This window comes from Protopterus annectens, chromosome 2.part0 (genome assembly GCF_019279795.1).
Source record: "Protopterus annectens isolate FY-2018-M chromosome 2.part0, PAN1.0, whole genome shotgun sequence".
In the NCBI taxonomy this organism is placed as follows: Eukaryota; Metazoa; Chordata; order Ceratodontiformes; family Protopteridae; genus Protopterus; species Protopterus annectens.
This window is the reverse complement of record NC_056728.1, coordinates 1,406,905,765-1,406,926,922: the sequence shown is the minus strand read 5'-3', so window position 1 is coordinate 1,406,926,922 and position 21,158 is coordinate 1,406,905,765. Positions and strand designations below refer to the sequence as shown.

Below are 21,158 nucleotides of genomic sequence, written 5' to 3'. Positions count from 1 at the left end.
TTATTTTATTTTCACTATTTTACAAGTCTTAGCAAACAGACCAGAGACTTCTCACATTGTATTGGAGTCTATTTTATTAAACAGATATAGATCTTAGGTTCTTTATCCTCATCAAGCTCAAATTCCATTACAGCATCCCATAAAGCACATTTTACTATGAGATCCTGTTTCTGATCTTTAATAGTTTTCAGTTCCATATTTTTAATCTCTGTAATCACCGTTTTTACCTTTCTTATTGATGAATTGTGTTTGGTTTTCCATTTCCTAATTATAGCTTTCTTAGCCAACATCAGCATTAAAGCTAGCAATGCTTTCACTTCTTTTAGTGCATGTTATTCTGCACCCACTCAACAAAAACATCCCTGTGCTGAGGTTAAATGATCTTGCAAGTATAAGACCTAGCATATTACCCATGTCATTTTTATACTGAAGTAGTTGTGCAAATTTCCCAAGCATCACTTTCTGAACCATCACATGTACAACATATAGCTCTTGTCTGCAGGAACATTTTTTCAAGTCATCTAGAGGTATAGCAATATACTCATCCAAAAATTCTAATTTTTCCTGATCTGCTTGCATATCTAGGAGTAAGGCATTTGATTATGTGCATATTTCTCTAGTACTACTGATAAAGGTGATAGTATAGCTATTGGCCTGTAATTGGAAAATTCAGTAGATGAACCCAGAGGCGGCTGGTGACTTCAAAGCAAGGAGGAGCTACAGGAAGCAACTGAATGGGTGGAGTCAAATACAGTAAAACAATGCTGCATTACATCAGGTCAATAACTGTAACCTGTGATCCAAAAGATGTGGTCGTTCACTTTGATCCACAGACTGCTTCAGTACAAACTCACTCATTACATCCACTTTACTAACTACACTTAGATATCTAACTGTAATCAACACTCCATGAATTCCCCTGTTACCCACTAGTCTCCCCTACACTCCCCCCAGGGCCCTCCTCTGTTTTTCCATTATCTTGACTTACTTTTTAGCCCCCAATGCTTTTAACATTCAGTAACTGGCCAACACTCACTGCAATTTAAGTTTGGAGAGAGCAACTGAATTAAAGGTTGGGGTCTGCTAGGACTCCAGATGTCATCTGCTAGGACTCCAGATGTAATAAGGTTGTAGATGCACTAAAGTGCACATCTCAGATTTTTTTAACTAACTTTTGACTTGATGGCCTGAACAAAAAAAAATAAAAAAGTCAGGAGCAAGGAGATATATTCAGTCTTTCTGTCTTTTTGAAAATGGTGCCTGCCTTCCTAACCCTCCAACCTTTCTATGTACCATTGCTGAGGCACTAGAGACTGTTTTATGTGATTTATAATATAATAAAGTGGATAATTTTCTGGTCTTTGTAGTTTATATACCTTCTATATACCAGTCTGCTGCTAGATTGTGATGGAAAGTGAAAAAGCCATATATTATGCTGCTGAGTATCTGAGAGAGAAAACAAAAACAAAGTACTTGAATAAAATGCACAAAGAGAAAAGGACTTCACATATTAGGAATGAACAGCCAGAAACTCATCACAAGACCCAAGTGCTGTTATATGGCAGCACTGCTTCGTTGAAGGTTGTGCATCAGGGCTGGTAACTTGGCACGTAAAAATCCACTACCAAACATTAGCGGACCGGCATTCCGCTGTGGCAACCCCTAACTGGGATAAGCCAAACGACACAAGTGTGCTTTCTTCTAACAACTTGGATATAAACCTGGATGTTCCAGTACTGAATGAATCCACAGAGACTGCACCTGTTGCTAAATTCAGTCAAAATTTTTATGTAACTAGATCAGGTAGAATTTGCAAACGCATACCCTTTTTCCCAATATACCCATCATCCCTCCTCAGCACATGTCCAAACCAACGCAATCTCGTCTCTTGCTTTTTCCCCAAACTGCCCAACATGAGCTGACCCTCTAATATACTGATTCCTAATCCTATCCATCCTAGTCACACCGAGTGCAAATCTTAACATCTTTAGCTCTGCCACTTCCAGCTCTGACTCCTGCCTTTTTGTCAATGCCACTGTCTCCAACCCATATAACATTGCTGGTCTCACTACTGTCTTGTAGACCTTCCCTTTCACTCTTACTGGTACCCGTCTGTCACAAATCACTCCTGACACTCTTCTCCACCCATTCCACCCTGCCTGTACTCTCTTCTTCACCTCTCTTCCACATTCACTGTTACTCTGAACTGTTGATCCCAAGTACTTAAACTCATCCACCTTTACCAACTCTACTCCCTGCATCCTCACCATTCCTCTACCCTCCCTCTCATTTACACACATATATTCTGTCTTAGCCCTGCTGACCTTCATTCCTCTGCTCTCTAGAGCATATCTCCACCTCTCCAGAGTCTCCTCAACCTGATTCCTACTCTCACTACAGATCACAATGTCATCTGCAAACATCAGAGTCCACGGGGCCTCCTGTCTGATCTCATCTGTCAACCTGTCCATCACCACTGCAAATAAGAAAGGACTCAGAGCTGATCCTTGATGTAATCCCACCTCCACCTTAAACGGATCTGTCACTCCCACTGCAGTCCTCACCACTGTCACACTACCCTCGTACATATCCACTCTTACATACTTCTCTGCTACTCCCGACTTCTTCTTACAATACCACAACTCTTCTCTAGGCACCCTGTCATATGCCTTCTCCAAGTCTACAAAGACACAATGCAACTCCTTCTGACCTTCTCTGTATTTCTGCAATAACACTCTCAGAGCAAACATTGCATCTGTAGTGCTCTTTCCTGGCATGAAACCATACTGCTGATCACTAATCATCACTTCCCTTCTTAACCTAGCTTCTACTACTCTTTCCCATAACTTCAAGCTGTGACTGATCAATTTTATCCCTCTGTAGTTACTGCAGCTCTGCACATCACCCTTATTCTTAAAGATAGGTACCAAAACACTTTTTCTCCACTCCTCAGACATCCTCTGACTTTCCAAAATTTCATTAAACAATCTAGTTAAAAATTCCACTGCCATTTCTAATAAGCACCTCCATGCTTCCATTGGTATGTCATCTGGGCCAACAGCCTTTCCATTTTTCATCCTCTTCATAGTTGTCCTTACTTCTTCCTTGCTAATCTGTTTCACTTCCTGATTCACTATCCCACATCATCCAACCTTCTCTCTCTCATTCTCTTCATTCATCAGCCTCTCAAAATACTCTTTCCATCTACTCAACACACTCTCCTCTCTTGTGAGTACCTTTCCCTCACTATCCTTTATCACCCTTACTTGCTGCACATCTTTCCCAGCTCTGTCCCTCTGTCTAGCCAATTGGTACAGGTCCTTTTGTCCCTCTTTAGTGTCCAATCTCTCATACAACTCTCCATACGCCTTATCCTTAGCTTTCGCCACCTCTCTCTTTGCCATACGCCTCATTTCCTTATACTCATGTCTACTTTCTTCATCTCTTTGACAATCCCACTTCTTCTTCGCCAGCCTCTTCCTCTGTATACTCTCCTGTACTTCCTCATTCCACCACCAGGTCTCCTTGTCCTCCTTCCTCTGTCCAGATATTACACCAAGCACCTTTCTAGCAGTCTCCCTTACTAGTTCTGCTGTAGTTACCCAGCTATTCGGTAACTCTCCACTGCCTCCCAGTGCCTGTCTTAACTCTTCCCTAAACTCCACTTCACAATCACCCTTTTTTAACTACCACCATTTAATCCTTGGCACTGCTTTCACACTCCTCCTCCTCTTCTTGATCACCAACGTCATCCTACAGACCACCATTCTATGCTGCTTAACTACACTTTCCCCTGCCACCACTTTACAGTTTCCAATCTCCTTCAGACTGGCCCTCTTACAAAGGATATAATCCACCTGTGTGCATCTTCCTCCACTCTTGTATGTCACCCTATGCTCCTCCCTCTTCTTAAAATACGTATTCACCACAGCCATGTCCATCCTTTTCACAAAATCCACAATCATCTGACCTTCTGCATTCCTCTCCTTAACACCATACCTACCCATCACTTCCTCATCCCCTCTGTTCACTTCACCAACATGCCCATTAAAGTCCACTTCAATCACTAGTCTCTCACCCTTGGGAACACTCACCACAACTTCATCCAACTCACTCCAAAATTTCTCTTTCTCATCCATCGCACACCCAACTTGTGGAGCATATGCACTAACAACATTCATCATTACACCATCAATTTCGAGCTTCATAAACATCACTCTGTCAGACACTCTCTTCATGTCTAAAACACTCTTGGCATATTGTTCCTTTAGTATAACCCCTACCCCATTTCTCCTGCCATCCACACCATGATAGAACAATTTGAACCCGTTTCCTAAACACCTGGCCTTACTTCCCTTCCATCTGGTCTCTTGCATGTACAATATATCAACCTTCCTTCTCTCCATCATATCAGCTAGCTCTCTTCCTATTCCAGTCATACTGCCAACATTCAAAGTTCCTACCCTCACTGCTACACTCCTAACCTTCCTCCTCTCTTCCTGCCTTTGGGAATGCCTTTGCCATCCTCTTCTCCTTCGGCCAACAATAGCCCAATTTCTGCCAGCACCCTGTAGGCTAACAGTACTGGTGGTAGGTCATTGTTAACACAGGCCTCGACCAATCCAGTATGGAAATATGAGATTTTTGCGCCATAAGTGATGTGGCAGAATTTTTACGCCAGATGCCCTTCCTGACGCAACCTCCCCATTTATCCGGGAAGTCAGTCCGTGTGAGTGTAAGCTTGAATGGAGATGCACGTGTGTGTGTGTGTGTGTGTGTGTGTGTGTGTGTGTGTGTGTGTGTGTGTGTGTGTGTGTGTGTGTGTGTGTGTGTGTGTGTGTGTGTGTGTGTGTGTGTGTATGTTAGAAGTGACAAATTAGTCAGTAAGCATATGCAGTATGAAGTATATGCACAAGTTACAGCTCCTGATTTATGTATAATGAACGACTTGAACAATACCTAGTCTAGTGTCTCATTTGAATACACAAGACATGTGACATGTTTTGTATGTTGATATGATGTAAATGGAGACTGGGGCTGACTGAGGACTAATTTGGGTGGGAATGATATTAATTTGAGGAGTATTACCTAGTGTGGGAATAGGATGAGTTGGGCCATGGTTTGGGTGAATATCGTCACTTAATTTTTATTGACATGTACATATAATGTTGCAGGTAGAACTTTTTTGTCTGAGTTTATTTATGCCTAGAGTTATGCTAAAGTAGGAACAGTTGCTGTTTTAGGCAGGTGAACTTGAACAGATGGACAGACGTGGGCTGACACAGATATGGGGAGATGACACCATGCTAGGAGTTATGTTTTTTATATATATATATATATATATATATATATATATGTATATATATATATATATATATATATATATATATATATATATATATATATATATACAAGGTTTAAAGGTTGCATGGTTGTTTTATAATAGGAGTTATGTTTTATATATATATATATATATATATATATATATATATATATATATATATATATATATATATATATATATATATATATATATATATATATATATACAAAGTTTAAAGGTTGCATAGTTGTTTTATAATACAGTCTTTTTTTCATTGAAGAAGAATCATTTTATAAAGTAGTATTTTTTTGCATACATGAGGAATCATTGTAACCTATCTAATGTTCATTTGCTGTTGCCCACACACACACACACACACACACACACACATATATATATATATATATATATATATATATATGGATCCCTATCACAACACTGACACGCCACAAACCCCACACTCAAAACAACGACACCAAAACACCGAAAACGCACAAAACTGACAACTCACAAAACCGAACACCATAACACCGACACACAAAACATAAACTACACATTACACACAACTATACATGCACTAACCCTAACCCAAACCCTAACCCTAAGGTCCGACACTACCGCACACTTACCCTACCCGCACCCTAACCCTAACTCACTTAACCCGCCACTACACCTAAAGTTCGTCACTATCGCACACTTACCTTACCCGCACCCTAAGTCCGACACTACCGCACACTCACCTTTCCTGCACCCTAACCCTAAATCCCACACTATCTCACACTTACCTGTCCACTCCCTAACGCTAAATCCCTCACTATCGCACACTTACCTGTCCGCTCCCTAACGCTAAATCCCTCACTATCACACACTTACCTGTCCGCTCCCTAACACTAAATCCCTCACTATCACACACTTACCTGTCCGCTCCCTAAAGCTAAATCCCTCAATATCGCACACTTACTGACTTGCGCTCACACGTTGCCCATGTCGGTGTTTCGGCTGTCAGGATTTCACCTTGTCGATCATCTGTCTCGTCGGTCTTCTCGAGTCAGTCTTCTTAGCGTCGGTGTTTCGGCATGTCAATGAAGTCAAGGGGACCTATATATATATATATATATATATATATATATATATATATATATATATATATATATATCTATCCTGATTCTACAACTTTCTGCTAAGTAACCAAAATGGACAAAAAAGAAATGTAGCTAAAAACAAAAAATGTATGGAGACCGACCAGTGTACTTTGCCACCCATTTACTGAACACAAGTCTTTGAAGTAGTAAAGATGAAAGCACTCAGTCACTATTTTAATTTTTGTGTTCAGTCAATGGTTGGCGAAGTACACTGACTGGTCTTCATACATTTTTTTTTTAACTTCTTGATAGGTGATGAAATCATACTCCATTTAAGTTAAATTTAAGTTTAATAATTGACAAGGGCATATTTTTATATTGTCTTGAGGGTCGCACATCCAGAATTGACAGATCAGATTGTCATTTTTTTTTTTATTGATGTGGTTACTTAGTTTATGTACATAGACTTTGCTTTAGTTTCAAAATTTAAATTTTCTAATATACTATTTGTAGGATCCCCCACAACCCCCCACATACCTGAGGTGTGGCACTAGGAATTCTATAACTAGTAGTGTATTGTTTTTTGTATTTGTATACAGCTATGCAGTTATAGTAATGATTACTCCAGAACAGAAGGTAAATAGTACAAAACAGCAAGTTTTGCTGTTGCCTTGTATAGATGGGTAGCTCCTCATTTTTGTTAAGAGCAGATAGATATCCATTGATGGCAAGCAGTTTTCAGCACACACAGCAATTTATAACTCATCACATAATATATGCAATCGGATATTGACAGGCATAATTAGGCTTAAATGTTGCCAAACTTCATTACGTTGTACAAAGAGATGCTTTTCCCAGAAGTATTTCTGTACTCCAGATAAATCTTCCATTATTCCTGTTCCCCCTTTGCAGACTAAAGCATCCTCTCTGGTCTTCACAATGTCTTGTAATGATCTTTGTTTAAGTAATACTTAAAAGCATATTATATGGAGAAAGTTTTTAATGACATAAGATTATTCAAGAATAATTACTACATTATTCCAGTGATGTTTATTTGATGATTACTTTAATAAATATGCACTTATATGAATGCATATGTATATCTAAAAATTAAGTTTTGAAACAAAAACAAAGTCTATGTATAAATCATATTACATCTGATGTGTAAAGAATGTCTACTATTTGTCATTGCTGAAGTGTAAAGTTTCATATTTCTCCTGTAAAAAAAAGGTCAGACTTTTGTACCCAGCAAAACTATGTGGCCAGCAAATGGTAAAAATTCAAGTAATTGGCTAGGCTTAAAATGGCCCACAAGGGCACTTAGCCTAGTACTAATCTATAAACCTATGAACCTATGAAAATAAATCATGACATTTAGGCCACCACAGATTCAATACCAGTATTAGATAATTACACACACACACACACACACACACACACACACACACACACACACACACACACACACACACACACACACACACACACATGCAGACAGACAGACACAGCTTATTCTCAAGCTCTATATATCTCTCTCAAAGGACCAGCGATTGTTCTGTAGTCTGGTCCTACCCCTGGTCTCTAAAGAAACCTCCAACTGTGAAAGGAAGCACTGTGGTTTAGAATGATAAACCATGACTATGGCCCAGGCAGTCTGGGTTCAATTAATGAATTATATATTTGAGGTGCTGATAAGGGAGGATATGTGTGACTTCCTGGGGAAGAGGTGTGTGCATGACTGTGATTTCATTTCTGCAGAACCAAAATAAGCACAGCTAAGCTACTGGAGAGCCACAACTTTAATGAATAACCAAGTTTATATGTCTACTCAAAGCATTAGTCATTTTACCATGTTTAATATCCAAAATATGTTCTCCAACTCTACTCTTAAAAACCTACTCGTTTTCCCTATATAAAATATAGGACAATTTTGGCACTTTGCTATGTAAACCACATTTTGACTACAACAATTGAAGTGTCCATTTATAAAAATATCTCTACCATTTAGATTATAACAATTGCCAGTTTCTAAAATATGGGGATAAAACATACACATCCTACACTTAAAATTACCCTTCAATCTGTTATTATATACATTGTTCAACTTACCACTTGTTTCTAAAATATTCTTAAATTATCTACCCTTTCTAAACACTATGTTGGGTGCCTTACCCACCTTGTACCCCCCATTTTGATCATAATGTAAAATTTCCCAATTGTTTTTAATTATTTCAGAAATTTCTCTGGCATCTTGATTGAATGTAGTTATAAAACCCAAACCAAATGTATTCATTAATCTACCCTGTCTGCTAATATAAGATCTGAAGTAGGAGATTCATTTGTCTGCAACCTGTGGGTTATGGATCTGATATCGGATCCGAACCGGCATGGTTTATCCAGCTATGGATCCGAGCTCTTAGCTCCTCCCCTCACCCATAATGCCCTGCTCTCCCTACATGACCTCAGATCTAGTTTGCCGCGCTGGTAACCAGATTGGATCGTCTGAGCTCTTCAGCTAAATCTTTATAAATCCTTCATAAAGCGTTTTATTACATTTTTGTAGTTAGTTTTGTGTGATTGTATTAGGTTCCCTTTAGTGTTTCGATAGTTTTGGTTTAAAATTCTTATTTTTAAAACTTTATTTTAATTCCCTCCCCTCTCTGGTTCAGAGTTTTGTTTGTGTGTGCTGTTTGGGGCCTGTGTGTGTGCTAGTTAGCACTAATTGTTTGCTGATGGCCACACTCGGTGCTTTCAATGCCTTGGGGTTGAACACCTCACTTCTGAATGTTCCATTTGTGCAGGGTTCAACCCCAGGGCATTGAAGGAGCGGAGGTCGAAGCTGGTCCTGGCGGGACTTCTGCCCCCGGACTCGGCTTCGGCTCCCGCTCCTGTGGTGGGTACTGTTTCTATGGTCCCCTCCTCACCTGCTACACCTCCTCCACCTGGGACTCAACCTCCCGCTGCTGGGTTGGAGGAGAGGGAGGCAAGAAAAAAGGACCGGAGGGAGAAGCACCACAAGCGGCGGGCTGAGACCTCCATTTCGGCCCCGCCAGCTAAGCGGGCTTCTCCTCCGGCCTCCTTGGCTGCTGGTTCTCCCCCTCCTCGGCTCCGGTCTCCGGTCTGCTTTTCACCGGGGCCTGAGGAGGAGGAGGAGACCCGATCTCCATCGAGGCTATCGAGGAGGCACTCAAGGCCTACCTCGGTAGCCTCTTTGAGATCTACGTATAGCCTTTCTGATGCTGATCTGGACCGGATGATGAGAAGGTTCATCCAGGCCCAGATGCAGATGGGAGTGCTCCTGCCTCCCCCCCTCTGGGGGGGAGCTTGACCCCATTTTTCAAGCCTATAGCTCCTTCTCCGACCTGCTACCTGGGTTCGTAGCGTTCAGAGCCGGGCAGCTTTGGAGCCGGGGGTGGGTCGGCTCCGATATTACTAGGTACTTCGGATCTGACCCTGCCCTCGAGTGTTTCAGATCCGACCTCTCGGAGCCTGGCTCTGAGCTTCGGATCCGGGGGACTCAAGTGTGCCTTCGGCACCGTCTGTGTCGGAGCGCACTGGCCCCTCGGATCTGAGTGTCTCGGGGCCGGCTCCAATCCACTCTTCGGATCCGAGGGGGAGCCGACTTTCGGATCCTTTGGTCGAGGCTGGCTCCCCCTCGGCTTTTGATGTAGTGGAGAGGGCCCTGTTGCGGGCTTCCGGACCCCCGGCACTTGCTTCGGCTCCTTCCCACGCTCCATCTGCACTGGGTCAGGCTGCCACCATCCGGCCACTGGGACAGTCCGCTCCAATGCCCCAAGCTGTTCCATTGGAACAAGACACTGCTTGCGAGGGCTCCTCGGACAGCCCCCCCAAGGAAGCAACTCGCAAGCATACGTGTAAAAGGAGGCACATAGACTCCCCCGAGTCTTTAACAGAAGACACGGATTTGGAGGAAGGGGAAGGCTCCCCAAAATTACCCCGCGAGGATGTCTCCTTTGGAGACATCATGGAAATGCTTCGCATAAGGGGAGGGTGGTCTGCCCCCAAGTCTTCCTCAGACGAGTCCGTGTTCTTGGAGGCATTCGAAGTGGGCCCGTCTACCTCTTGGGTGTCCCCTCCTGCCGACCCCCTGGTGGACCTTATTACCACCAGGGCGTGGAAGGAACCGGACACTGTGGAGCCAATCCCCAAAAGGCCAGACCGTATCCTTAGCCCCCCTGCAGACCGTGCCCACTGGAGTAAGGGGCCTCTGGTAGATGCCATGTTGACGGCAGCAGCCACCAAGAGGGAACTTGCCCAGGAGAGTCCCTCAGTCCATCCTCCGAGCAAGGAGTCTCGGATGATGGACCGCTTGGGGAAGCGAATGTTTAGTTCAGCGACCTTCTCAGTGAGGGCACTCAACTACCTGGCACATGTTATCAGGATGCAGCGCGATCTTATTAAAGAATACGCTGCATCCCCCCCTGAGTCCATGTCGCAGGAGGACAAACTTTTGCACTCCACCCGTATGGTCACTCTTCGGTCCGTGACGAATACCTCTATGCGGTTGCTGTCCCATGCTACTGAGGGAGCCGCTAGAGCTGCAGGAGTAGGCCTAGTCACGAGACGCCAGGCCTGGCTCCGCCATTGTGATTTCACGGAGCCCTTCAAGGCGTCCTTCGCGAACGCCCCCTTTGATGGTTCTGCCCTTTTTGGCAAGACGGTTCGCGATACCTTGACCCAGAGCGAAAAGGACGGGAAGACGCTGTCTGCCGTCGGAATCCGCTTCTCTGTGCCCCAGAGGTTCTACTCTAGGAACCAAAAGGGCCAGAAGAAGATGTGGTTCCGGAAGTCGCAGCAATCCCAACCCACTCCAGACAACCAGTCCTTCCGTGGCAGAGGAGGACAGGGAGGACGCCGCCCCAGGGGCAGAGAGGTTCCCAGGAACTTCGGGTCCAGAGAACCTTTCTCTGAACGGCCCGCGCAGCAGCCCTGAAGGGTTGCCCGACTGCTCCACTCTGGAGGCAGTCGGGGATGTTGGAGCACCTAGCGGCATGGGAGTCCATAACATCAGACCGCTGGGTCCTCCGCATTATATCCAGAGGATACAAGATCCCCTTTCATCACATTCCAAAATTAAAATCCCTCCCTGACGTCCCACCCGTTCAGTGGTAGGCCGCTTCGGCAGAAATTGGCCATCTGCTGGGGAAAAGAGCCATCCAGCCCATCCCCCCCAGACCAGATCGGATCAGGGTTCTACTCCAGGTTCTTTTTAGTGCCAAAAAAGACGGGGGACCTAAGACCAATTTTAGACCTGTCCCTGTTAAACCTGGCAGTTCCCAAGGAGAAGTTCCGGATGGTCACCTTGCAATCCATCCTCCCCCTTCTGGGAGAGAATCACTGGATGTGCTCTATAGACCTCAAGGATGCGTACTACCACATACTCATGGACAGGCTCCAGGAGGTTTCTTCACTTCGGCTGGGAGCCAGTCACTACCAATTCAGGGTCCTTCCCTTTGGTCTCACCACAGCCCCCAGGGTGTTCACCAAAGTATTAGCGGTGGTTGCGGCCACCCTGAGGCTTCAGGGGGTGCAGGTCTTCCCGTACCTGGACGACTGGCTTCTTACCGCCCCAACAAGGCATCTACTATCATTGGCGCGAGACTCCTTTCTTCATCTAGCTCCCCGCCTAGGCATCACGATAAAATCCAACCTGGCCCCTACTCAGTTGATAGATTTTATAGGTGCCAGGTTAGACACGAGGGAGTTAAGAGCCTTCCTCACAGCCGACAGAGTTCAGAATCTGCGACTCCAGGTGCGGGCCATCCTCCACTCCAGCTCAGTTCCGGCGAAATTGGTCCTGAGGGCTCTAGGGTCCATGGCGGCAGCTATATCTCTTCTTCCATTTGCCAGGTTCAACATGCGGGTCCTTCAGTGGACACTTCAAGTTCAGTGGTCTTATCTTGCTCTACCTCTGCATCATCCCATTGCGATCAGCAAGGCTTGCAAGCGGTCCCTCTTGTGGTGGCTCCACTCACAGGATCTTCATGGAGGCCACCCCTTTTGTGCTTCTCCCCTCTCGCCACGGTGACCACGGACGCCTCCCGCCTCAGGTGGGGGGGGCATTTTGCAGGCCGGAAGGTCCAAGGCACGTGGAACGACTCAGAGACCTCCCTGCATATCAATGTTCTAGAGATGAGAGCAGTGCTCTTGGCGTTGCGAGCACTTCAGGCCTTTCTTCCCCTGGGAACAATTGCGATTCAGTCAGACAACATGTCGGTTGTCTGGTACATCAACAAACAGGGGGGAACCAGGTCTTATCCTTTATGTCGAGAAGCCATGAGAGTGTATGAATGGGCGATCTCCACCAACTGCTTTCTCATTGCAACGCACATTCCGTGTCGGTCCAACATCCTTGCGGACAAGCTCAGTCACACCATTCTCTCCCCGTACGAGTGGTCTCTCAATGTTCAAGTAGCGAAATGTATCTTCGCATGGTGGGGAACTCCTTGTTGCGATCTCTTTGCGTCTCCCTTAAACACCAAGTGCGACAGTTTTTTCGCTCTAATCCCTCCTCCAGGGATTCCCGAGAGCTCTGGTGCATGCTTGGCCTCCTGGTCTTCTTTACGCTTACCCCCCGTTGCCTCTGATGCTCCAAGTTCTTCAGAAAGCCTCTCGGTTGGGGTGCAAAATGATCCTCATTGCCCCATTCTGGACTCGACAGATTTGGTTCCCTTACCTAAGGTCTCACTCGGTGAATCCACCTTGGATTCTAGATCCCTTTCCGGATCTGATATCGCACCCATCGAACCTACCAACTCCGAATCTGGACAACCTGAAGCTAACTGCTTGGCTGCTCCAGTTCCACTCCTAATTAGGACTCCCGGTATCTCGTCCCCCGTTAAGGCCATCCTGGTAGCGGCTCATAAACCATCTACCAGGAAAGTTTACCGCAGTAAATGGAAACGATTCTCCATTTGGGCGGAGCGGCAAGGTCTAGATCCCTTCACGGTTCCTTCCCTGGTGCTAGACTTCCTAACCACTCTTTTTAATGATGGTGCCAGTAGTTCCACGGTCAAAGTGCAGCTTGCCATTTCTCACTATCATGTTGGTCATGACTCTGGACCACTTATGTCTGCCAAATTGTGTAAAATCTTCCTGAAATGCACCTTTCTCCTTAGACCCCTGTCAAGCAAGCGGTTCCTCCATGGGATCTTTCTTTGGTTCTTCAGGCCTTGACCGGCCACAGTAGATCTTAAATTTTATCCCTCAAGACTGCTTTTTAGTAGCCATTACTTTGGCCAAAAGAGTTTCGGAGCTTCAAGCCTTATCCATAAAGCCTCCTTACTTGGTCTTCCATCCAGACCGCGTATACCTCAGGACCAATCCCTCCTTTCTTCCTACGGTAGCTTCAGAAGCAAACATTAATCAGTCCATTAACCTACTTGTTTTCTTTCCTAAATATCAGAACAAGGGTGAATACAAGCTGCATTCCTTGGATGTTCACAGGCAGCTTCGTTTTTATCTTAACAGGACAGCTGGTCATAGGCAATCCGACCAGTTGTTCATTTCCTTTGCCAAATTCAATCTGGGTAAGCCAATTTCCAAAGTCTCCTTGTCACGCTGGATTTCGCAGTGTATTCTTCTAGCTTATCAAGCCTCTGGGAGGCCCGCACTGGAGGGAATCCACGCCCATTCGACCCGGTCAGTTTCTACCTCAGCGGCCTTTAAGGCTAGGATTCCTCTGGATGACATTTGTTCAGCAGCCACTTGGGCTTCATCTCATACCTTTATTTCTCATTACAAGCTGGATATCACATCTAGGGGTAGAGCATCCTTTGGCTCCGCAGTGCTCCGGAATATCCTTCCATGACGGCCGCCCAAGATTCAGGTAGCTGGGGACTCTGTCCCACAGGTTGCAGACAAATGAATCTCCTACTTCAGATTTAGAAGTTATGTACTTACCATAACGTTCCATATGAGTAGGTGGATTCATTTGTTTGCAACCATCCTGCCCTCCTATGCCCCTGGCCTTGTCAGTTTCCTGCATATTATGTGTTACCCCTTTCGAGGGTATTTTGATTCAGGGCAAACTCGATCTGAGGTCATGTAGGGAGAGCAGGGCATTATGGGTGAGGGGAGGAGCTAAGAGCTCGGATCCATAGCTGGATAAACCATGCCGGTTCGGATCCGATATCGGATCCATAACCCACAGGTTGCAGACAAATGAATCCACCTACTCAGATGGAACGTTATGGTAAGTACATAACTTCTAAATATTTCACTAATCTCATGTCCATTTCCTAAAATGGGTTTTGTGTTGAAAAGCTGTAATATGAACAGGACCTCATTGAAAAATTCAGCATCAGAACTTACCATCCTGGCATCCATCACCAAAATTTCAACCTATAGCAGATGGGAAATGTTCTAAAACCTGCTTCATTAGTAAATATTTTGATGTTAATTTACAAAAAGATTTGACGGCAATCCCATATATTACTAGGGATTCATGGCAGTTTTTGGAAAGGTTGGGACAGACTGAAGTTGTCAATGATATGATGTTGGTTACTATAGATGCTTGTAACCTTTTTTCCATCATACCACATGGTTAAAAAACACAAAAAGAAAAATCTAGCAAGCTAGACTTCTAGCTGTGTGATACCTTTAACCTCTTGCATCAGAGGCCTCATGGGATATATGCAAATCACCCTTTAAGGATATCAGGTGTTTTAGCTAAATGGCAATTCTGAATACCCATGACTTTTCTTTGATTTCTTAAGTGTATTCACTGACAGTTTCAGGCCATTAAAGCCAAACCCCACTAGCTGTGGACATGAATGTTTCTGCCTTCTTATCACATCATCAGCAAAGCTTAAGAGGAATGTTCGATCTTTGGAAACACAGGGTTGTCATACCCAGCTGATATCCATAAACATTATGGTGTCTACAAAATATCCTAACTAACAAACTAAAACAAAGAGTAAAAAGGTCACACAGATAACCAAATGGTTAAAAAACACAAAAAGAAAAATCTAGCAAAGCTAGACTTCTAACTGTGTGATACCTTAAACCTCTTGGATCAGAGGCCTCATGGAATATATGCAAATCACCCTTTAAGGATATCAGTTGTTTCAGCTAAATGACAATTCTGAATGCCCATGACTTTTTCTTTTACTTTCATTTTTAAGCCTATTTATGGACAATTTCAGGCCATTCATGCCAAATCCCTCTAGCTGTGGACATATCACATGAGGAGGGACTAGCATGGCTAGAAATTCAGTTATTTAAAACAGGTCTATATGACCAAGAACAAATCAATAAATACATAACCCTAATGGAAATAGTATTAAAAAACAATTATATCTACTTTGAAGGACAACATTACAAGCAAATAACTGGAGTAGCAATGGGGGCAGATTGTGCTAATTACGTCATGTCCTACTGGGAACAAGAGTTTATAATGCAAGGGGTTTATTTTTCCAAGAGCTTATATTATACAAGATTTGTTATAACAATATATTGTTATATATTAACACTTGTTATTTATGTTTTAAATGGAATCTCATTCTATGTTTTTAATAATATTTTATTGAAAAAGTCTAATAATCTGCAGACAAGAGTACAAAGTATATAGAATAGCAGCATTGTGTTTAGTTATTGCGAATAGATTCTTACTGTAGTACACTGACCTCCTTCAGATTCAGTATTCAATGTTATCGAACACACAGACTAGCACATTGGTCCCCTTACCTCATAGTTCCTACATAAATACTTTATCTAGCACAAATTCATTAGTAGAATGGCATAGGTGAATGTCAGATTTTTCATTTTTCTGTTACTTAAAAAGTTAAACCAGAAAAGCAAATAAAGAGATGCGTCCACTGTGAGGACTTAATGCATAGCCACCTGGCAGCAAACTAGACAAATAAAACTTGTCAAAAAACACACCCACTAAAATGCATGTGACAGAAGAATAAACACATTGTAGGACATTGGGTACTTCACCACTTTACTTATATATACTAACCCTATGTTCACACAACTATGGAAATAAAAGAAACGCCCTCAAAAGTTGAATAAATGGCTGACATATCTTTCATTTCACACTGCATCTTAATAAATTTAAAATCATTCCAGGACTTGTATTTTTAGAAGGTTAGACTTGGGGAGACAAAATTCAAGCAGTTGCCTTTTGTTTTATAGCAGGACTCCTAGGAGAGACACCCTTATAAGAACAAAGATAATATTGTGAAATGCAGCCCAAGTGTTTTTTTGTACAGCAATTATTTGACACTAAGATGCAATGCATCTTAAAATAATTTCAAAACCTAGTCCCTTGCCTTGGAAGCATGCTGGATTGACAAGCACCATGCTACCCCTTCTGCCTATATTTGTAATATAAAGTAAACAACACACTAATAACGCCACAAGTCCAGCCAACTGAAGCTGATAAAATAGAAAGCAATGAATCTTATTGAGCTTTGTCAGCCCTTCAACAGGACTTCATCAGAATAAGGAATACAAGTAAAACCACTGAAATTTATACACTCTCACACTACAAATACTACAGTAAATTGAACAAATACTCAATTAAATTACCTAAAGGTACTACTAAAACAATTGATGTTATTGAATTCATAGTATTTGTGCATAAGCTTGAAATAAACAATATACTGTGAGTTCATAGGACTTCGAAACAAAACCTTACTTGTTGTTGTGTCTTTCGACTTTTTCCCGGTTAGGGATCGCCACAGCGGAACTCTGGTCCGCTAATGATTGGCAGTAGATTTTTACGTGCCGAGTTGCCAGCCCTGATGCACAACCTTCAACGAAGGTATGCCCATTCACGCATGTCTCCACACAGAAGACGCTCTAGCTGAGAATCGAACAGGACAATGTCTTACTGTGAGGCGACAACACTACCGAAGCACCGCAGCACTTGTACACGTATAAAAACCTATCATTTTCCAGCATTATTCTACAAAACAGATGCAATAGTCAAGTAATTCATTTAGACCTGGGAGAAGCCTGCACTTTAAGTTGCAATACCAATTCCCAGGATTCTAGAAGTACCTTCCAATCACCTCCTCATGGGTTCTGAATTTGTAATGGTATTTGTAATATATTCTGAAAGATAACTGATATCATGTTTCTGAAATATTTGGTCACCTGAGCTATACACAACAAGAATTAATTTCCAAATATTGGATGCCTTACCAAATCGATTACCAAAGCATTTTTTCCACAGTGAGATGTCTGAAATTAACATTCAGTTGTGGCCTTCAAAGCTGGGCCTACAAACTTATATAAGGCTTGGTATATACGTCCATAGATTCATATGTAAGAACTAAAAATCACTCTGCAGATCATTTCAAGTCTAACCAAAAAAAAACCCTATTCAACATTCTTTGTAGTGTAAAGGAGTGCAAGACAGGATACACAAGGGGAGAATTTGAGGCTGCTCATCCAGTTACCTAAGTTTGCCATGAAAGTGGCAAGGGTACTACTCTGCTTGACATGTAGTGGAAGTTTGTCTAGAGGTGAAGGATACGTTGAGATATGAATCTATCATGCCAACTTGACTTATTTATCTGCTGATGAAGGTTTAGTTTCTTTAATTGAGTTTTTAAGGTCCCATTAGTTCTGCAAAAGAGTAGGCCAAATAGAGTTGGATTTTTCAGGGTTTAAAAGGATAGACACAGATCTCCAAGGAGGAGTCTGTAAGAGACAGAGTACAGAGAATCGGCTGCCAATCTCTCCTGATAACTACGATTTTTGAGGTTGTGAATCTTTTTAGTTATAAATCTCAGATGAGTGATATATCTAGACAAATGTAGGCCAAAAGGTAAATTGTATTCAATAATGGGGCTGATAAGATTTTTTTTTCAAACACTTTTATTGAATTATCACTTGTGACATAGGCAAATTTACATTCATATAAAAGTAATCAAACTATATTAACATAAAAAACATCATACTTCACATATATTGCTATATATCATATAACCTAAGCAATATTATAAAAAATATTCAATTCCTGCATTTTTCTAAACAGGAAACATCTTTATTAGACCATCACTTACTACATAGGCAACCATACATTTATATAAATGAGAACAAACCATGCTGACACAATCCTAGTTGCAAGCATTTTACATCACAAACCATGACACACTCACAGATGCAAACATTATACATCACTTATAACCTACCCAATCTTTCTCACTCAAACATTATACAGCTCCTTTAAGTCTTGCCACCTTTTAGATCACATTCCTCCTTTGTATATATTGTTCCCACAATTCCCATTTTTCCTATGTAGTTTGCTCCTACACTTTTCTAAAGATCTCACTTCCAGTTGTTTTATCTCTGTTACTATATTCACTACTTCTAGTATAGTTGGTTTAAATTTTGATTTCCATTTTCTAGTAATTGTTTTTTTGGCAGCCACCATTATTAGACACAGCAAGGCTTTACCATTTCTAGGCAATTCTGATTCTGTAACATAGCTCAGAAAAATCATCTCCCTCATCAGACCAATCTGCCCACCCAGCATCTTCGATAGTGCATCCCGCAGGGAATCCTTAAAGTCCACCAACTCACTGAACTCCCAGAAAATATGTTCCCAATTACCTCTTTCTTTCCCTTCACACCCCCAACATTTACCGTCTGCCTGAGGAAAAATTCTATGGAGTCTACTTGTGGTATAAAAATATCTATGTAAATATTTTGAGGCAAAAATGCTAAATCTTCTATATTTTGTTGCATATTTGGGAGACATACATATATCCTCCTATTGTTTCTTTGTAAATTGCTTATCCAATCTCTCCCCCCAATCCTTTCTAACCTCCTCTGAATGATTCATATGGTTATCATGCAATATTTTATATGCTCTACTAATTATTCTTTTTTTAATGGCAGCTTCTATTCTAGATTCTATTAGCTCTACTAGTGCTGGTCTTTCATTTAGGACTTCCCTCCCCATTTATTTTTCTTTGCCTATACTCTGATAACAATCCCTGATAGGGAAAACAATCTCTAACCTGCAGTACAAATAAATTCTTGACATCTTCCCATTCTATCATCTTTCCCTCTCTAGTTATTTGCTCCCAATACTTTGGTTCTTTTGCCAGTTTTTTACAATAAATTATGCCCCCCTCTTGCCTTTTGTCTGTATGCATAACTGCAGTCATCCCTATCGGCAGAATCGCCTTTCTCCATTCCCATGTTGGTTTAGTTCTTAGAATACTTTCTGCTACTTTATGGATATCATATTCTGCATGATTATTGTTATTCTTCTTAAAGGCCTGCATCCAAAATCCCAGTCTCTTCTTGTTTCCTGAGCTTCCCCCATGTTTCATCATCATCCCTATCCACTTTGAATTATAATTTTCTGTTTGTGCTATCTATAGGAGTCTTAACTGTATAGCTCTGAAATATCCCTTCAAATTGGGTAATCCCAATCTGCCCTTTCTACTGGGAAAATCAGCTTATCCCACTTGACTCTTACCATCTTCACCTCCCAGATAAAGTCCTTCAGCTCCTTATTAATTGCTATTCACAACTTCTCCTCTGGTTGATAAAAATATGCCTCACCTGTGAATAAGACTAAAAGGACTAAAACCATTTTAACTGCTTGTATCTTACTATCCATATCCATATAACAAAGCTTTAATTTTCTCAGTTTTTATATTATCTTTTGTTTAGTTTCTTCGTACATATCCTTAGCTGCCACACTGGAATCATTTTTAATCCATACTCTTAAATATTTCATTTTATCACATCCCCATAAATATTGGTATTCCTGAACCAGTTCATGTGTGGGTACATAATTTACTGCCATTGCCTTTGTTTTTATTAATTTTGTATCCTGAAAAGATCTGAAACTGCCTCAAAATGTTCCCCAACACTATAATGTCTTTTTCTGGTTTTGTCAGGTACAAAATAATATCATCTGCAAATAAAGCCAGCTTTTCTGACTACCATACCAATTGTATCTTTGAATTACGGAGTCCCTTATTTTCTTTGCCAATTATTTATTATTTATTTATTTCACATTTGTTAACTGGGATGGTCCAACTCGGCAAAACCCTTTTTCAGTGGAGGCCCGGGGAGAAAATCGCCATAAAAAATAAATAACAGTAAGTATACAATGAGATAGAGAAAAATGCAAATATTTGTAAATTTAACAATACAAAATCAGCAGTAACAATAACATCATCAGCAGTAATAATAATATCATCAGCAGTAATAATAACATCATCAGCAGTAATAATAATATCATCAGCAGTAATAATAACATCATCAGCAGTAATAATATCGTCAGCAGTAATAACATCATCAGCAGTAATAATAATATCATATAACTATAAGCAAGGAGTATGAAGATAGAGAAGATAATCAAGAAGGAAAAGAAAGGCAGTAGGAAGGAAACAGAGCTACAGCAGGGGAGGAACAAATGGTTCTAAATATAATGCAAATAATAAAGGTGAAAGAGAACACCCCTTCCTGATTCCTCTGCTCAAGCAGAAATTATCAGAGAGGACCACACCCACTTTAATTTTCTCCTCAAATCCCTCATATATTCTCCTAATCAACCTTATATTTTTTTTCAGGAAATGCAAATGCTTCCATCGCCCTGCTCATAAGGTCCCAGCTTACTCTGTCAAATGCTTTCCCTAAATCAAGACCCACCAACAACAATGGTATTTTCTTACATTCTGCTTCCCTCTGGATCATCAGTGTTTTGTTAATGTTGTCAAATGTTTGCCTCCCCTCCAAAAAAGCCACACTGA

The 21,158-nt window shown here is 41.9% G+C and overlaps 1 protein-coding gene across 3 annotated transcripts in view; it reads right to left on the bottom strand.

The window, feature by feature from the left end:
- Window positions 1–21,158, bottom strand: part of LOC122793512 (malate synthase-like) — a 512,976-nt gene that overhangs the window by 404,208 nt on the left and 87,610 nt on the right. The gene's annotated exons all lie outside the window — the stretch shown is intronic.